Here is a 15538-nt window from a genome sequence, read left to right on the forward strand (position 1 = left end):
TTATGATCCTGGCCTACAGTAGTTATAACCTTCTGAATGTGGAGCACATGGACCTCCCCTTCTAATAGGGCAGGGGGGTTTCAAAGTGTGGTCCCCAGACCAGCCATCTCAATATCACCCCAGGAAACTGATAGAAATGCAAACTAGACCTACTAAATCAGAAACTCTAGGAGTGGGGTTCAACTATTTAGACACTAATGTTTCAGAACAACTGCTTTAAAAAAGTAATGGCAAAAATTCTGTAATTTAAAGCTGGCAAACAAACTTCTTATCCAGGCATATACTATCTCAAAAAGAAATCCTGTCCCTTAAAAAAAAAAAAAAAGCATACTAATTTAATATGTAAACACTGCCTTTAAGTATCAAATAAATTTTGAGTGGTTATTTGCTTTTCTGAGGTTCTTCAGTCTAGGTAAAATGAATTTTTCTCAGCTTCTGAGACAATAGGCAAGCGAGAATATAAAGTGATGTCCATATGTTACTCTCAAGAGAGAAGATAATACTCAGGAAGCTTGGTAAAATCATCATATAATCAAATGTTGGCATGGTCCATGCTTTTATTTTCACCTCTAAGAAAAGCAGCAACTTGCCCTTTTTAAGGAACTTGAATTTAAAATCTCAAAGCAGATTAGCATTTACATGCATTAAGTAATGTCACGTCATCCATTTAAAACTAAATGTCCAACTAAAACAAAACCTCATTCTAGTTGCAAAAGTACGTGCAATAAAAAAAATAAATATAGAGGGCTTCCCTGGTGGCGCAGTGGTTGAGAGTCCGCCTGCCCATGCAGGCGACGCGGGTTCGTGCCTTGGTCCGGGAAGATCCCACATGCCGCGGAGCGGCTGGGCCCGTGAGCCATGGCCGCTGAGCCTGCGCGTCCGGGGCCTGTGCTCCGCAACGGGAGACGCAACAACAGCGAGAGGCTCGCGTACCGCAAAAAAAAGAATAATAATAAAAAATAAATATAGAGGTTCTAATAGATGCCCAACATGATTGTGGAAACCATCATGCATTTTGGTATACTTTAGCAGGAATTCAAGGGTTGAAATCCCACTGGAAAATGCAATTTAGGATGTATCATTTATGGGGCATAGCAAGTTAGTCTGATCCAAATTCCTGAAAAGACTATATTCTAGCTACGGAGAAGTCCTCTAAAGAAAAAAAAAAAAGGAAGGGGGGGCTATGATTAGCATGTCAAATTGCATTTATTTTCCAAAGGGGATAAAGTAAGAAACTTCCCATTATCTTGTGTTCTTAGCCATTTGTTTAGTAAATACTTGTAAATGAAGCAGAAGCAATCTTCAGCCTAGATAATGTTTACAGTTTGATTTAGTTGAATGTGAAAGCAAAGGATCCTTTATTAGCATTACTGCATGTGTTGAAAACATTCTATATTTGCATGTTTCTTAGTAGAGGCCTCTTCTTTAAATCTTTCATCATTTTCAGCAAAATGTAGGAAACATTCTCATCTTCTGAGAACTTATTTGAATTCTGACTGTGATGACCACCTTCAAACTCAAGGAATGGTCCTTCTCCCTGTTGTTTTTAATGTCTGACCTTGCTATTTATTGCACAAGTAGACTTCAAACATTGAAACAGTAGTAAGAGACACAGCATTAAAGCACTCAGGAATGGTTCATTTCATGGTCTTCTCCCTTGTAGAAACAAAGCTGTCTGTATAATCTTTAGGTGATGGGGGCTATGAGAGTTAAGATGAGCACTTCTATCTTTATCCTTGAAAGATCTATCCTTAGTCCCTTTGAATAGATGATCTCGCCTTTATTGAGAGCTTTATTGAGATATATTTCACATATCATAAAATTCACCCATTTCAAGTGTACCATTCAATGATTTTGAGATAATTTATCAACTTGTGCAGCCATTGCCACAATCAGTTTCAGAACATTTTCATCTCCCTCAACAAAATCTCAGTCTTACCCCTGGCCCTCCCAGCCCCAGGAAACCACTAACTTTCTTACTGTCTCTATAGATTTGCCCATTCTGGACATTTTATATAAAGGAAATCATGCAATAAATGGGCCTGTTGCAGGAGAATGGGGCACAGAGAGGATGGTCATGTCGCAAGTCTCAGGCAAAGCCCTGGGATGGGCTACCAAGTGAGGGTCCTTGGCTTCCTGCAGGAAAGAATTCAAGAGTGAGCCGTGGTAAGTGACAGCAGGTTTATTTAGAGAGATACACATTCCATAGGCAGAATGCGGTCTGTCTCAGAAGGCTAGAGTGGCTCCCAAATATGGGGTGGTTAGTTTTTATGGGCTGGGTAATTTTATAGGTTAACGAATGGGAGGATTATTCCAACTATTTTGGAGAAGGGGCAGGGATTTCCAGGAATTTGGCCACCGCCCACTTTTTGGCCTTCTGTGGTCAGCCTTGGAACTGTCATGGTGCCTGTGGGTGTGTCACTTAGCATGTTGATGTATTACAATGAGCATATAATGAGGCTTGAGGTCTACTGGAAGTCAAATCTTCTGCCATCTTGGACCTAACAGGTTCTAACCAGTTTATGTTGTATCCTCAAGGGCTATGTCATTCTTTTAATGGTTGTGCCCTGCCCCCTTTTCTCCTGTTCCAGGCTCTTATATCAGACTTCTTCCACTTAGCATAATGTTTCTGAGTTTCATCCATGTTCAGCATGTATCAAAGAATTATTTATTTGTTTCTTCGTTTGCTTGCTTGTTTAATTATTTTTCCTGTTGTATCATCCCAGAACTTCCTCTAGACTGAAACTCTGCATTAAGAAAGCTTCATGTTATCGTTGCATGCTAGGCTGATGGGGGACAACTTTGGGGGCTTCTACATCCTCTTTCCACGGCCCTTCTCCTTTAGACATTTGTCACCATCTCTAAAGCCTTCAAGATGTCATTTCTCCATAGGTTGACCTAGTCACTCCTCTCCCAGGCCATTGCCTGCTGCAGAATGACTTGCTTACTTATGGCGCCTAGCATATTCCACACACCCACACCCTAACATCACACTCCATGAGGAATAAGCTAACCGAATTGAGGGAAAAAGCCCTTTCCTCAATACATTTACTTCAGAGGAGTCTTCGGGGGAGGCAGACATTTCAGGTAGGAAAGAGGGTAATAAGAACACTCCAGTTACATAGTCCAACTAAGAATGAAAATTGCCAGATAATTTAGCTGAGAGGACTTAGCTCAACAGTTAAACTCTTAACAGAAGTTTTATTTAGGCTCATTCGAACAAACAGAATCAGCAGACAAATTCTTTTTAAAGAAAGTTCTCTTTCATCTGACTAAAAAGAAGGAACACATTTAAACCAAAACAGGAACTACTCTGGCAATATATGTGTAAAAAAATAAGCACCCTATGGGGTTCTTTTTAAATTAGCCAGAGCACACAGAGAACTCTTTGAAAAGAAAACTCTGGGGGGGAAATATTTTTCTTGATTTCATAAACACTCATTGTTTAATAATCTGAAGAAAGTGCAGAGCTATGATTAAGTTCCCCCACCTCCTAAAGGGATGAGTTCCTTTAAGTCACCTCCTCTCCCATCCATCCCCAACCCCCTGCTCTATTTAGGGAAGTGACTTGAAAACCTGCCTATCAGGGAAGCAAGAATTGACCCAGCAGGTCCTAGTTTTCAAACTGGATACACACAGGCAAGGCTACGCCCCACACTTATGGCACAAGAAGCTGAGTTCTGCCTAGTTGCTTCCACAGTGTACTAATAAGTTGTTCGAATTTCATGAGGAGTGCATAACCGACTCCAGTTTATTTTGCTTCTTTTTTAAAAAAAGAGCGACTTCAAGGACATCTACCCTCCCCAACCTCTTTCCCACGCCTAAGGCCATCATATAATTTCATTCAGGACACTCAGAACCACCTGAATCTTGGACTTCCCTGGTGGCACAGTGGTTAAGAATCCGCCTGCCAATGCAGGGGACATGGGTTCAAGCCCTAGTCCGGGAAGATCCCACATGCTGTGGAGCAACTAAGCCCATGCACCACAACTATTGAGCCTGTGCTCTAGAGCCTGTGAGCCACAACTACTGAAGTTCACGTGCCTAGAGCCCATGCTCCACAACAAGAGGAGCCACCTCAACGAGAAGCCCAAGCATCGCAACGAAGAGTAGCCCCCACTCGCTGCCACTAGAGAAAGCCCGCACACAGCAATGAAGACCCAACGCAGCCAAAAGTAAATTAATTAATTAATTAATTAAAACAAAAAAAGGAACCATCTGAGCCTGGTTGTAGCTTCCATTCTTAGCAATTTTTCAGGTATGGCCAAAGATGTGCTATTTATATATTTTTCTGGACTTACTCCAATGAGAAGAGTTATATCTTCAACCCAATCAAAATAAAATTACTCAAAATTGAGGCAACTTGATGTGATGCAAATATCTAACAGATTTTTAAATTTTTTTATGTTAACTTTTAATTTTATATGAGAGTATAGTTTATTAACAATGTTGTGTTAGTTTCAGGTATACAGCAAAGTGATTCAGTTACACATACACATGTATCTACTCTTTCTCAAATTCTTTTCCCACTTAGGTTGTTACATAATAACAGATTTTTAAAATAAATAAATAAAAGGCCTAATATGCCATGTAAAGAAAGTAGAAAGAATTTTTACCAGGAATCTGGGTTTGGAGAACATTCCTGTAAATAAGCCATATATTTACTTTTGAGCTTCATGGAGTCCAGGAAAAAGAGAAACACAACAAAGTATTTTGCTCTTGCTAACTAAAAAAAAAAGGACTCTATTCCCCCAAAATTGTATTAGCATTAAATTCTGATAAATTTATCAATTTGTAACATAGAACAATTTTACATACTTATATAAAACGTTCAGGGAAACATGCTTCAGGTAGTGCATTCTTAATCTGACCCTCCCAACAAGAGCTGAGAATAAGTTCACTGTTAAACTGTCTGATGTATGAGTGTTCTGTGGTGTTCATAAGTTCATTCCACAAGTTTGATTGATAAATAAGGTACTGGCTGGAGACCATCAAGACGGCGGAGGTGTAAGATGTGGAGATCACCTTCTTCCCCACAAATACATCAGAAACATGTCTACATGTGGAACGGCTCCAACAGAATACCTACTGAATGCTGGCAGAAGACCTAAGACTTCCCAAAAGGCAAGAAACTCCCCATGTACCTGGGTAGGGCAAAAAAAAAAAAAAAAAAAGAAAAAACAGAGACAAAAAAATAGGGATGGGACCTACACCTCTGGGAGGGAGCTGTGAAGGAAGAAAAGTTTCCACACACTAGGAAGCCCCTTCACTGGCGGAGATGGTGGGTGGCAGGGTGCGGGAAGCTTCAAAGCCACGGAGGAGAGCACAGCAACAGGGGTGCAGTGGGCAAAGCAGAGAGATTCCCGCACAGAGGATCGGTGCTGACCAACATTCGCCAGCCTGAGAGGCTTGTCTGCTCACCCACCAGTGCAGGTGGGGGCTGGGAGCTGAGGCTCAGGCTTCGGAGGTCAGATCCCAGGGAGAGGACTGCGGTTGGCTGCATGAACATGGCCTGAAGGGGGCTAGTGCACCACAGCTACCTGGGAGGGAGTCTAGGAAAAAGCCTGGACCTGCCTAAGAGGGAAGATACCATTGTTTCAGGGTGCACAAGGAGAGGGGATTCAGAGCACTGCCTAAACGAGCTCCAGATACAGGCGCGAGCCGCGGCTATCAGTGCGGACACCAGAGACGGGCATGAAACGCTAAGGCTGCTGCTGCGGCCACAAAAAAGCCTGTGTGCAAGCACAGGTCACTATCCACACCGCCCCTCCCGGAAGGAAGCCTGTGCAGCCCACCACTGCCAGGGTCCCATGATCCAGGGACAACTTCCCTGGGAGAATGCACGGTGCGCCTCAGGCTGATGCAACGTCACTCTGGCCTCTGCCGCCGCAGGCTCACCCCGCATTCCGTAACCCTCCCTCCCCCCACCCCGGCCTGAGCGAGCCAGAGCCCCGAATCAGCTGCTCCTTTAACCCTGTCCTATGTGAGCGAAGAACAGACACCCTCAGGTGACCTAATGCAGAGGCGGGGCCAAATCCAAAGCTGAACCGCAGGAGCTGTGGGAACAAAGAAGAGAAAGGGAAATCTCTCCCAGCAGCCTCAGGAACAGTGGATTAAATCTCCACAACCAACTTGATGTACCCTGCATCTCTGGAATACCTGGATAGACAATGAATCTTCCCAAAATTGAGACGGTGGACTTTGTGTGATTTTGTCAGTATAACTTTGCTTTTACCATTTGTCCTATGGTTCTATCTGTCCGTTTTTTGTTTTTGTTTCTGTTTTTCTTTTAGTATAGTTTTTTAGCACTTATTATCGTTGGTGGATTTGTTTTTTGTTTTGGTTGCACTCTTCTTTCTTTTTTTTAATACTTCTTAATTTTTTTTAATTATTAATAATTATTTTTTATTTTATTAACTTTATTTTATTTTTCTTTCTTTTTTTCTCCCTTTTCTTCTAAGCCGTGTGAATGACAGGGTCTTGGTGCTCTGGCCGGGTGTCAGGCCTGTGCCTCTGAGGTGGGAGACCTGAGTTCAGGACATTGGTCCACCAGAGACCTCCTGGCTCCACGTAATATCAAACGGCGAAACCTCTCCCAGAGATCTCCGTCTCAATGCTAAGACCCAGCTCCACTCAAAGACCAACAAGCTACAGTACTGGACACCCTATGCCAAACTAGCAAGAGAGGAACACAATCCCACCCATTAGCAGAGAGGCTGCCTAAAATCATAATGTCACAGACACCCCAAACACACCACCAGACGTGATCCTGCCCACCAGAAAGACAAGATCCAGCCTCATCCACCAGAAACAGGTACCAGTCCCCTCCACCAGAAAGCCTACACAACCCACTGAACCAACCTTAGCCACTGGGGGCAGACACCAAAAACAACCAGAACTACGAACCTATAGCCTGCGAAAAGGAGACCCCAAACACAGTAAGTTAAGCAAAATGAGAAGACAGACAAACACACAGCAGATGAAGGAGCAAGGTAAAAACCCACCAGACAGAACAAATGAAGAGGAAATAGGCAGTCTACCTGAAAAAGAATTCAGAGTAATGATAGTAAAGATGATCTAATATCTTGGAAATGGAATGGAGAAAATACAAGAAACGTTTAACAAGGACCTAGAAGAACTAAACAGCAAACAAACAATGATGAACAACACAATCAATGAAATTTAAAATTCTCTAGAAGGAATCAATAGCAGAATAACTGATGCAGAAGAATGGATAAGTGACCTGGAAGATAAAATATCGGAAATAACTATCACAGAGCAGAATAAAGAAAAAAGGATGAAAAGAATTGAGGACAGTCTCAGAGACCTCTGGGACAACATTAAATGCACCAACATTCGAATTACAGGGGTCCCAGAAGAAGAAGAGAAAAAGAAAGGGACTGAGAAAATATTTGAAGAGATTATAGTTGAAAACTTCCCTAATATGGTAAAGTAAATAGTCACCCAAGTCCAAGAAGCACAGAGAGTCCCATACAGGATAAATCCAAGGAGAAACACGCCAAGACACATATTAATCAAACTATCAAAAATTAAATACAAAGAAAAAATATTAAAAGCAGCAAGGGAAAAACAACAAATGACATACAAGGGAATTCCCATAAGGTTAACAGCTGATCTTTCAGCAGAAACTCTGCAAGGTGGGAGGGAGTGGCAGGACATATTTAAAGTGATGAAAGGGAAAAACCTACAATCAAGATAACTCTACCCAGCCAGGATCTCATTCAGATTCAATGGAGAAATCAAAACCTTTGCAGACAAGCAAAAGTTAAGAGAATTCAGCACCACCAAACCAGCTTTACAACAAATGCTACAGGAACTTCTCTAGGCAGGAAACACAAGAGAAGGAGAAGACCTACAATAACAAACCCAAAACAATTAAGAAAATGGTAATAGGAACATACATATTGATAACTACCTTAAATATAAATGGATTAAATGCTCCAACCAAAAGACGTAGACTGGCTGAATGGATACAAAAATAAGACCCATACATATGCTATCTACAAGAGACCCACTTCAGACCTAGGGACACATACAGACTGAAAGTGAGGGGATGGAAATAGATATTCCATGCAAATGGAAATCAAAAGAAAGTTGCAGTAGCAATTCTCATATCAGACAAAATAGCCTTTAAAATAAAGACTATTACAAGAGACAAAGAAGGACACTACATAATGATCAAGGGATCAATCCAAGAAGAAGATATAACAATTGTAAATATTTATGCACCCAACATAGGAGTACTCAATACATAAGGCAAATGCTAACAGCCATAAAAGGGGAAATCGACAGCAACACAATCATAGTAGGGGACTTTAACACCCCACTTTCACAAATGGACAGATCATTCAAAATGAAAATAAATAAGGAAACAAAAGCTTTAAATGATACATTAAACAAGATGGACTTAATTGATATTTATAGGACATTCCATCCAAAAACAACAGAATACACTTTTTCTCAAGTGCTCATGGAACAGTTTCCAGGATAGATCATATCTTGGCTCACAATCAAGCCTTGGTAAATTTAAAAAAATTGGAATTGCATGAAGCATCTTTTCCGACCACAACGCTATGAGACCAGATATCAATTATAGGAAAAAACCTGTAAAAAGTACAAACACATGGAGGCTAAACAATACACTACTAAATAACCAAGAGATCACTGAAGAAATCAAAGAGGAAATCAAAAAATACCTAGAAACAAATGACAATGAAAACACAATGATCCAAAACCATGGGATGCAGCAAACGCCATTCTAAGAGGGAAGTTTATAGCAATACAATCCTACCTCAAGAAACAAGAAACATCTCAAAAAAGCCACCTAACCTTACACCTAAAGCAATTAAAGAAAGAACAAAAAACTCCCAAAGTTAGCAGAAGGAAAGAAATCATAAAGATCAGATCAGAAATAAATGAAAAAGAAATGAAGGAAACTATAGCAAAGATCTATAAAAGTAAAAGCTGGTTCTTTGAGAAGATAAACAAAATTGATAAACCATTAGCCAGACACATCAAGAAAAAAGGGAGAAGACAAATCAATAGAATTAGAAATGAAAAAGGAGAAGTAACAACTGACACTGCAGAAATACAAAGGATCATGAGAGATTACTACAAGCAACTATATGCCAATAAAATGGACAACCCGGAAGGAATGCAGAACCTTCTGAGGCTGAACCAGGAACAAATAGAAAATTTAAACAGACCAATCACAAGCACTGAAATTGAGACTGTGATTAAAAATCTTCCAACAAAAGCCCAGGACCCGATGGCTTCACAGGCAAATTGTATCAAACATTTAGAGAAGAGCTAACACCTATCCTTCTCAAACTCTTCCAAAATAGAGAGGGAGGAACACTCCCAAACTCATTCTACAAGGCCACCATCACCCTGATACCAAAAGCAGACAATGATGTCACAAAGAAAGAAAAGTAAAGGCCAATATCACTGATAAACATAGATGCAAAAATCCTCAATAAAATACTAGCAAACAGAATCCATCAGCACACTAAAAGGATCATACACCCTTGATAAAGTGGGGTTTATCCCAGGAATGCAAGGATTCTTCAATATATGCAAATCAATCAATGTGATAAACCATATTAACAAATTGAAGGAGAAAAACCATATGATCATCTCAATAGATGCAGAAAAATCTTTCAATAGAATTCAACACCCACTTATGATAAAAACCCTCCAGAAAGTAGGCATAGAGGGAACTTTCCTCAACATAATAAAGGCCATACATGACAAACCCACAGCCAACATCATTGTCAATGATGAAAAACTGAAACCATTTCCTCTAAGATCAGGAACAAGACAAGGCTGTCCACTCTCACCACTATAATTCAACGTAGTTTTGGAAGTTTTAGCCACAGCAATCAGAGAAGAAAAAGAAATAAAAGGAATCAAAACTGGAAAAGAAGAAGTAAAGCTTTCAGTGTTTGCAGGTGACATGATACTATACATAGAGAATCCAAAAGATACTGCCAGAAAACTACTAGAGCTAATCAATGAATTTGGTAAAGTAGCAGGATACCAAATTAATGCACAGAAATCTCTTGCAGTCCTATACACTAATGATGAAAAATCTGAAAGAGAAATTAAGTAAACACTACCATTTACCAGTGCAACAAAAAGAATAAAATACCTAGGAATAAATCTACCTAAGGAGACAAAAGACCTGCGTGCAGAAAACTATAAGACAGTGATGAAAGAAACTAAAGATGATACAAACAGATCAGAGATATACCATGTTCTTGGACTGGAAAAATCAACATTGTGAAAATGACTATACTACCCCAAGTAATCTACAAATTCAAAGCAATCTCTATCAAACTACCATGGCATTTTTCACAGACCTAGAACAAAAAATTTCACAATTTGTATGGAAACACAAAAGACCCCAAATAGCCAAAGCAATCTTGAGCAAGAAAAATGGAGCTGGAGGAATCAGGCTCCTGGACTTCAGACTATCGTACAAAGCTACGGTAATCAAGACAGTAGGGTACTGGCACAAAAGCAGAAATATAGATCAATGGAACAGGATAGAAAGCCCAGAGATAAACCCACACACATATGGTCACCTTATTTTTGATAAAGGAGGCAAGAATATACAATGGAGAAAAGACAGCCTCTTCAATAAGTGGTGCTGGGAAAACTGGACAGCTCCATGTAAAAGAATGAAATTAGAACACTCTTTAACACTATACACAAAAATAAACTCAAAATGGATTTAAAGACCTAAATGTAAAGCCAGACACTATAAAACTCTTAGAAGAAAACATAGGCAGAACTCTCTATGACATAAATCACAGCAAGATCCCTTTTGACCCACCTTCTAGAGAAATGGAAATAAAAACAAAAATAAACAAATGGGACCTAATGAAACTTAAAAGCTTTTATACAGCAAAGGAAACCATAAATAAGACGAAAAGACAACCCTCAGAATGGGAGAAAATATTTTCAAATGAAGCAACTGACAAAGGATTAATTTCCAAAATTTACAAGCAGCTCATGCAGGTCAATAACAAAAAAACAAACAACCCAATCCAAAAATGGTCAGAAGATCTAAATAGACATTTCTCCAAAGAAGATATACAGATTGCCAACAAACACATGAAAGGATACTCAACATCATTAATCATTAGAGAAATGCAAACCAAAACTGCAATGAGGTATCACCTCACACCGGTCAGATGGCCATCATCAAAAAATTTACAAATAATAAATGCTGGAGAGGGTGTGGAGAAAAGCAAACCCTCTTGCACTGTTGGTGGGAATGTAAACTGATACAGCCACTATGGAGAACAGTATGGAGGTTCCTCAAAAAACTAAAAATAGAACTACCATATGATCCAGCAATCCCACTACCAGGCATATACCCTGAGAAAACCATGATTCAAAAAGAGTCATGTACCACAATGTTCATTGCAGTTCTATTTACAATAGCCAGGACATGGAAGCAACCTAAGTGTCCATCGACAGACGAATGGATAAAGAAGATGTGGCACATATATACAGTGGAATATTACTCAGCCATAGAAAGAAATGAAGTTGAATCATTTGTAGTGAAGTTGATGGACCTAGAGTCTGTCATACAGATTGAAGTAAGTCAGAAAAAAACAAATACCGTATGCTAACACATATATGTGGAATCTAAAAAAAAAATCGTTGTGATGAACCTAGTTGCAGGACAGGAATAAAGACGCAGACGTAGAGAATGGACTTGAGGACATGGGGAGGGGGAAGGGTAAGCTGGGACAAACTGAGAGAGTGGCATGGACATATATACACTACCAAATGTAAAATAGATAGCTAGTGGGAAACAGCCACATAGCACATGGAGATCAGCTTGGTGCTTTGTGACCACCTAGAAGGGTGGGATAGGAAGTGTGGGAGGGAGACGCAAGAGGGAGGAGATATCGGGATATATGTATATGTATAGCTGATTCACTTTGTTATAAAGCCGAAACTAACACACCATTGTAAAGCAATTATACTCCAATAAAGATGTTTAAAAAATAATAATAATAAGGTACTGACTAAGCCCTGAAGATCCATCCACAAACAGAACAGACCTGTCCCACACTTTATGGAATGTGGTAGGAATACTGAAATTAAGTAAATAGTGTAAGTAAGTATATATTTGCCATTTTGAAAATTGGTGTAAAAGAGAAATACAGGCACTATTAAAGTCTAACTTAGATGATGGGACAGAAGGGCAATCAGAATAGTCTTTCCTACAGCAGCAAAGTCAGAGATCTGAAAATGAGTACGAATTAACCTGGATGGGACCTGAGGGGATGAGAATTGCTCTCCAGACTAATGAAACGAATTTACAAAGAGGACACAGGTTTGCCCAAAGCAGAATCCTGTGGTCCTTACAGGGAGAGTAAGAGAGAGACCAAAGGTAAGACTGGAAAAGTATGTGAGGCTAGAACCTGAGGCACCTTGTAAATTGCATTTAAGGTGTATTTAAGATGTTAATCTTATCCAAAGAATAACTAGGGAATCACCCAAGAGTTTTAAGCATATTAAGAGTTACACCCAGGGCTTCCCTTGTGGTTCAGGGGTTAAGAATCCGTCTGCCAATACAGAGAACACGGGTTCGAGCCCTGGTCCAGGAAGATCTCACATGTCGCGGAGCAACTAAGCCCGTGCGCCACAACTACTGAGCCCGCCTGCTACAACTACTGAAGCCCGCGTGCCTAGAGCCAGTGCTCTGAAACAAGAGAAGCCACCGCAATGAGAATCCCGTGCACCACAGTGAAGAGTAGCCCCTGCTCGCCACAACTAGAGAAAGCCCGTGCGCAGAAACAAAGACCCAATGCTGCCAAAAATAAATAAAATTTTAAAAATAATTAAGAGACATTTTGGGGAAAAAAAAAGAAAAGTTACACCCATTAAGCACCAGGGCAATGAGAATTTTGTTATCATTATAAAAATTAAAAACTGAAGATCCATTCCTAAGGTGCTCTATTCCTTATTTGCTTTATAAGAGAGCTATAAGAAAGGGGACTTCCCCAGTGGTCCAGTGGGTGAGACTCTGTGCTCTCAATGCAGGGGTTCCATCCCCGGTCAGGGAACTAGATCCCACAGGCATGCCACAACTAAGAGTCTGCATGGCGCAACTAAGACCCCGCACAGCCAAAATAAATAATAAATAAATATTTTTTTAAAAAGGAGAGCTATAAGAAAATATATAACCATGGCCACATCTCTTAAGAAGCTTCTTTAGATCTGCTCAAATATTCAATAATACTTGAAACCCTAGAAATCTAGATCAGGATGGGCAAACTTTAAAATAAAGAGCTAGATAGTACATATTTTTGACTTTGTGGGCTAGAGGATATTTTGTCACATGTATTCAACTCTGCTATTGTAGTGTAGAAGCAGCCATCAACAATGTGAGCATGGCTGTGATCCCATAAAAAAACAGGAGGTAATGGATTTAGCCCTTGGGCAATACTTTGCCAATCCTTGACCTAGATCAAGCAGCATCAAAGAGAGTTCAGTATGGAAGATTTTGGAGGATATAGTAAACATCTAAGTAAACAAACCTTTAATGGGATAGCTGTATTTCCTTGGGACTTTGATTTTGTGGAAGCCTGTGCTGCGATGGGACCATAAATAAGGGACAAAAGGCACCTTCTGTGAGCTGAACAAATTGACCCTGTGAACGGAATTATCATCTGTGTAGACTGTGAGAAATATAAGCTCCTTAGAGGCAGAGATTTGTGTCTGTTTTGTTCAGTTTTTTCTTTTTAACCCCTAGCTGAATCCATGGATCCTCAAGTTTTGTTTATAGAATAATACGCTAATAGCTAATAACAGATGTACCTCACCAAATGAATGTTCAGTTAATGATTTTTTACCAATATAATTCTTAAAAAACTCATACCACTTTTGGGCAACTTTGTTTTATGCCCAGTATAAAGAAAAGTTTCACCCAAAACACACTAAATACATGTAGTACTAGAAATTGTGTCAATATTATGATCTCAGGCAAAGAAAGAGTTTTTTGTAGTCAGAGTATTATGGGGAACAAATTTATATTGGAACAAATTGCTCTGTTTGGATGAAGGCAAACATGTTTGCTTTGCCTGTGGATACCAAGCAAGAGGTGAACACATAGCATCTTCATTTCTTACAACACTTTGGTCGGTTGTGTGCATGTGTTTTGCTTTTATTTTTGCTCTAGAGATAAATTTTTAAGCTTATTTTAAGTAAAATTTGACCTCGATAATAATGAGCCCCCAAAAGATCAAAAGGTCTATGAAGAAAATGGTGCACAAAGCATAATGAGCTTTCCAACGCCAAACTCCCTCACTCCTTCCTTGTACATATTGGGTTGGCCGAAAAGTTCGTTCAGGTATTTCATACCATCTCATGGAAAAATCCGAACGAACTTTTTGGCCAACCCAATGTACCACCCACTATCCAGTCATCTCTTCTTCCTTTGGTGAATACAATAAACCTTCACTGGATTACTTGTTTGCTTACCTTCAAATTCTTTATTATTGCTCATACAAACTTACTTTTATTACGTATGTGTGTGTGTGGATATATAGGATATACATCCTATATATATTTAAATCTTTGAAAATTGTTTGGGTGTCTTAGGTTAGAATGTAAGATGTAATACATAATAAAATTTCCCATTAAAATTAACAGTTTTTTTTTTTAATTTAAAGACAGCTGGGCTTATAGAAATGAATTAACATTGTTAACCAAGGTATAGGGCAATTGGTTTTCTTTTCAGCGTAATGTATTTTAATTTATGAATTTATAAAAAATATTGTTCTGAGAAGGAGTTCATAGACCTAAGCTAAAGGGGTCCATGGCACAAAAAAGAGCCTCTGGGTCTAGATCCTAGAATAGTGTGTCTTACATATAGTAAGGGCTCAGAAAATATTTCTTGAATACCAAATCATCTTTAACCCATATCAACAATATTGGTTCTATTAAAAAGACACTAAACTATTCAGACAAAAATTATTTGAAAAGCGTCGTGGTGGTGCCTATGGCATGAAATACCTTCCCTTTTCAATAGGAAAAGCTGCTGAGCTGGCTGTTTCTTATGGCAGGGAGACATAAGCGAGGCTAAATCTGCATCAAATATTTAAATAGATGCTTCAAAGGACAGTTGAAGACAAAGAATGTTTTTAATCACATTTGGGACTAGAATTTGTTCAAAGCAATCCATAACTACCCAGCATTGTGACTATTTTGCTCACCAGTATATCCACAGCTCTTAACACAGTGCTTGGTAAACAGTGGCATCAATACGTATTTGAGGAATGAATGAACCCTGCTTGAGATTCTGTGGCAGTAAAAGCTCTAAGGGAAGATTAAAAACCTTGAATCAATATCAGAATCATATGGCTTGGTTAAGTGGTACCTGTCTATGGAATCAAAGATTGATGAGAGATCAATAAATATTGCAGGAGTCTTCAGTTATTTTTAACTGTATCTACCCCCAAACCTCCCATAGATTAAAAGGCACCAAAAAAGG

General features: G+C 39.4%; 1 long non-coding RNA gene across 1 annotated transcript in view; it reads right to left on the reverse strand.

Moving 5' to 3' along the window:
- Positions 1-943: 943 nt before the first annotated feature.
- LOC117201165 (uncharacterized) overlaps positions 944-15538 on the reverse strand; it is a 384049-nt gene continuing 369454 nt past the window's right edge. Inside the window, exon 6 of the long non-coding RNA XR_007470317.1 lies at positions 944-2136. This is a non-coding gene — a long non-coding RNA (uncharacterized LOC117201165). The remainder of the gene's footprint in view (positions 2137-15538) is intronic.

Source organism: Orcinus orca, chromosome 11 (genome assembly GCF_937001465.1).
Source record: "Orcinus orca chromosome 11, mOrcOrc1.1, whole genome shotgun sequence".
In the NCBI taxonomy this organism is placed as follows: domain Eukaryota; kingdom Metazoa; phylum Chordata; class Mammalia; order Artiodactyla; family Delphinidae; genus Orcinus; species Orcinus orca.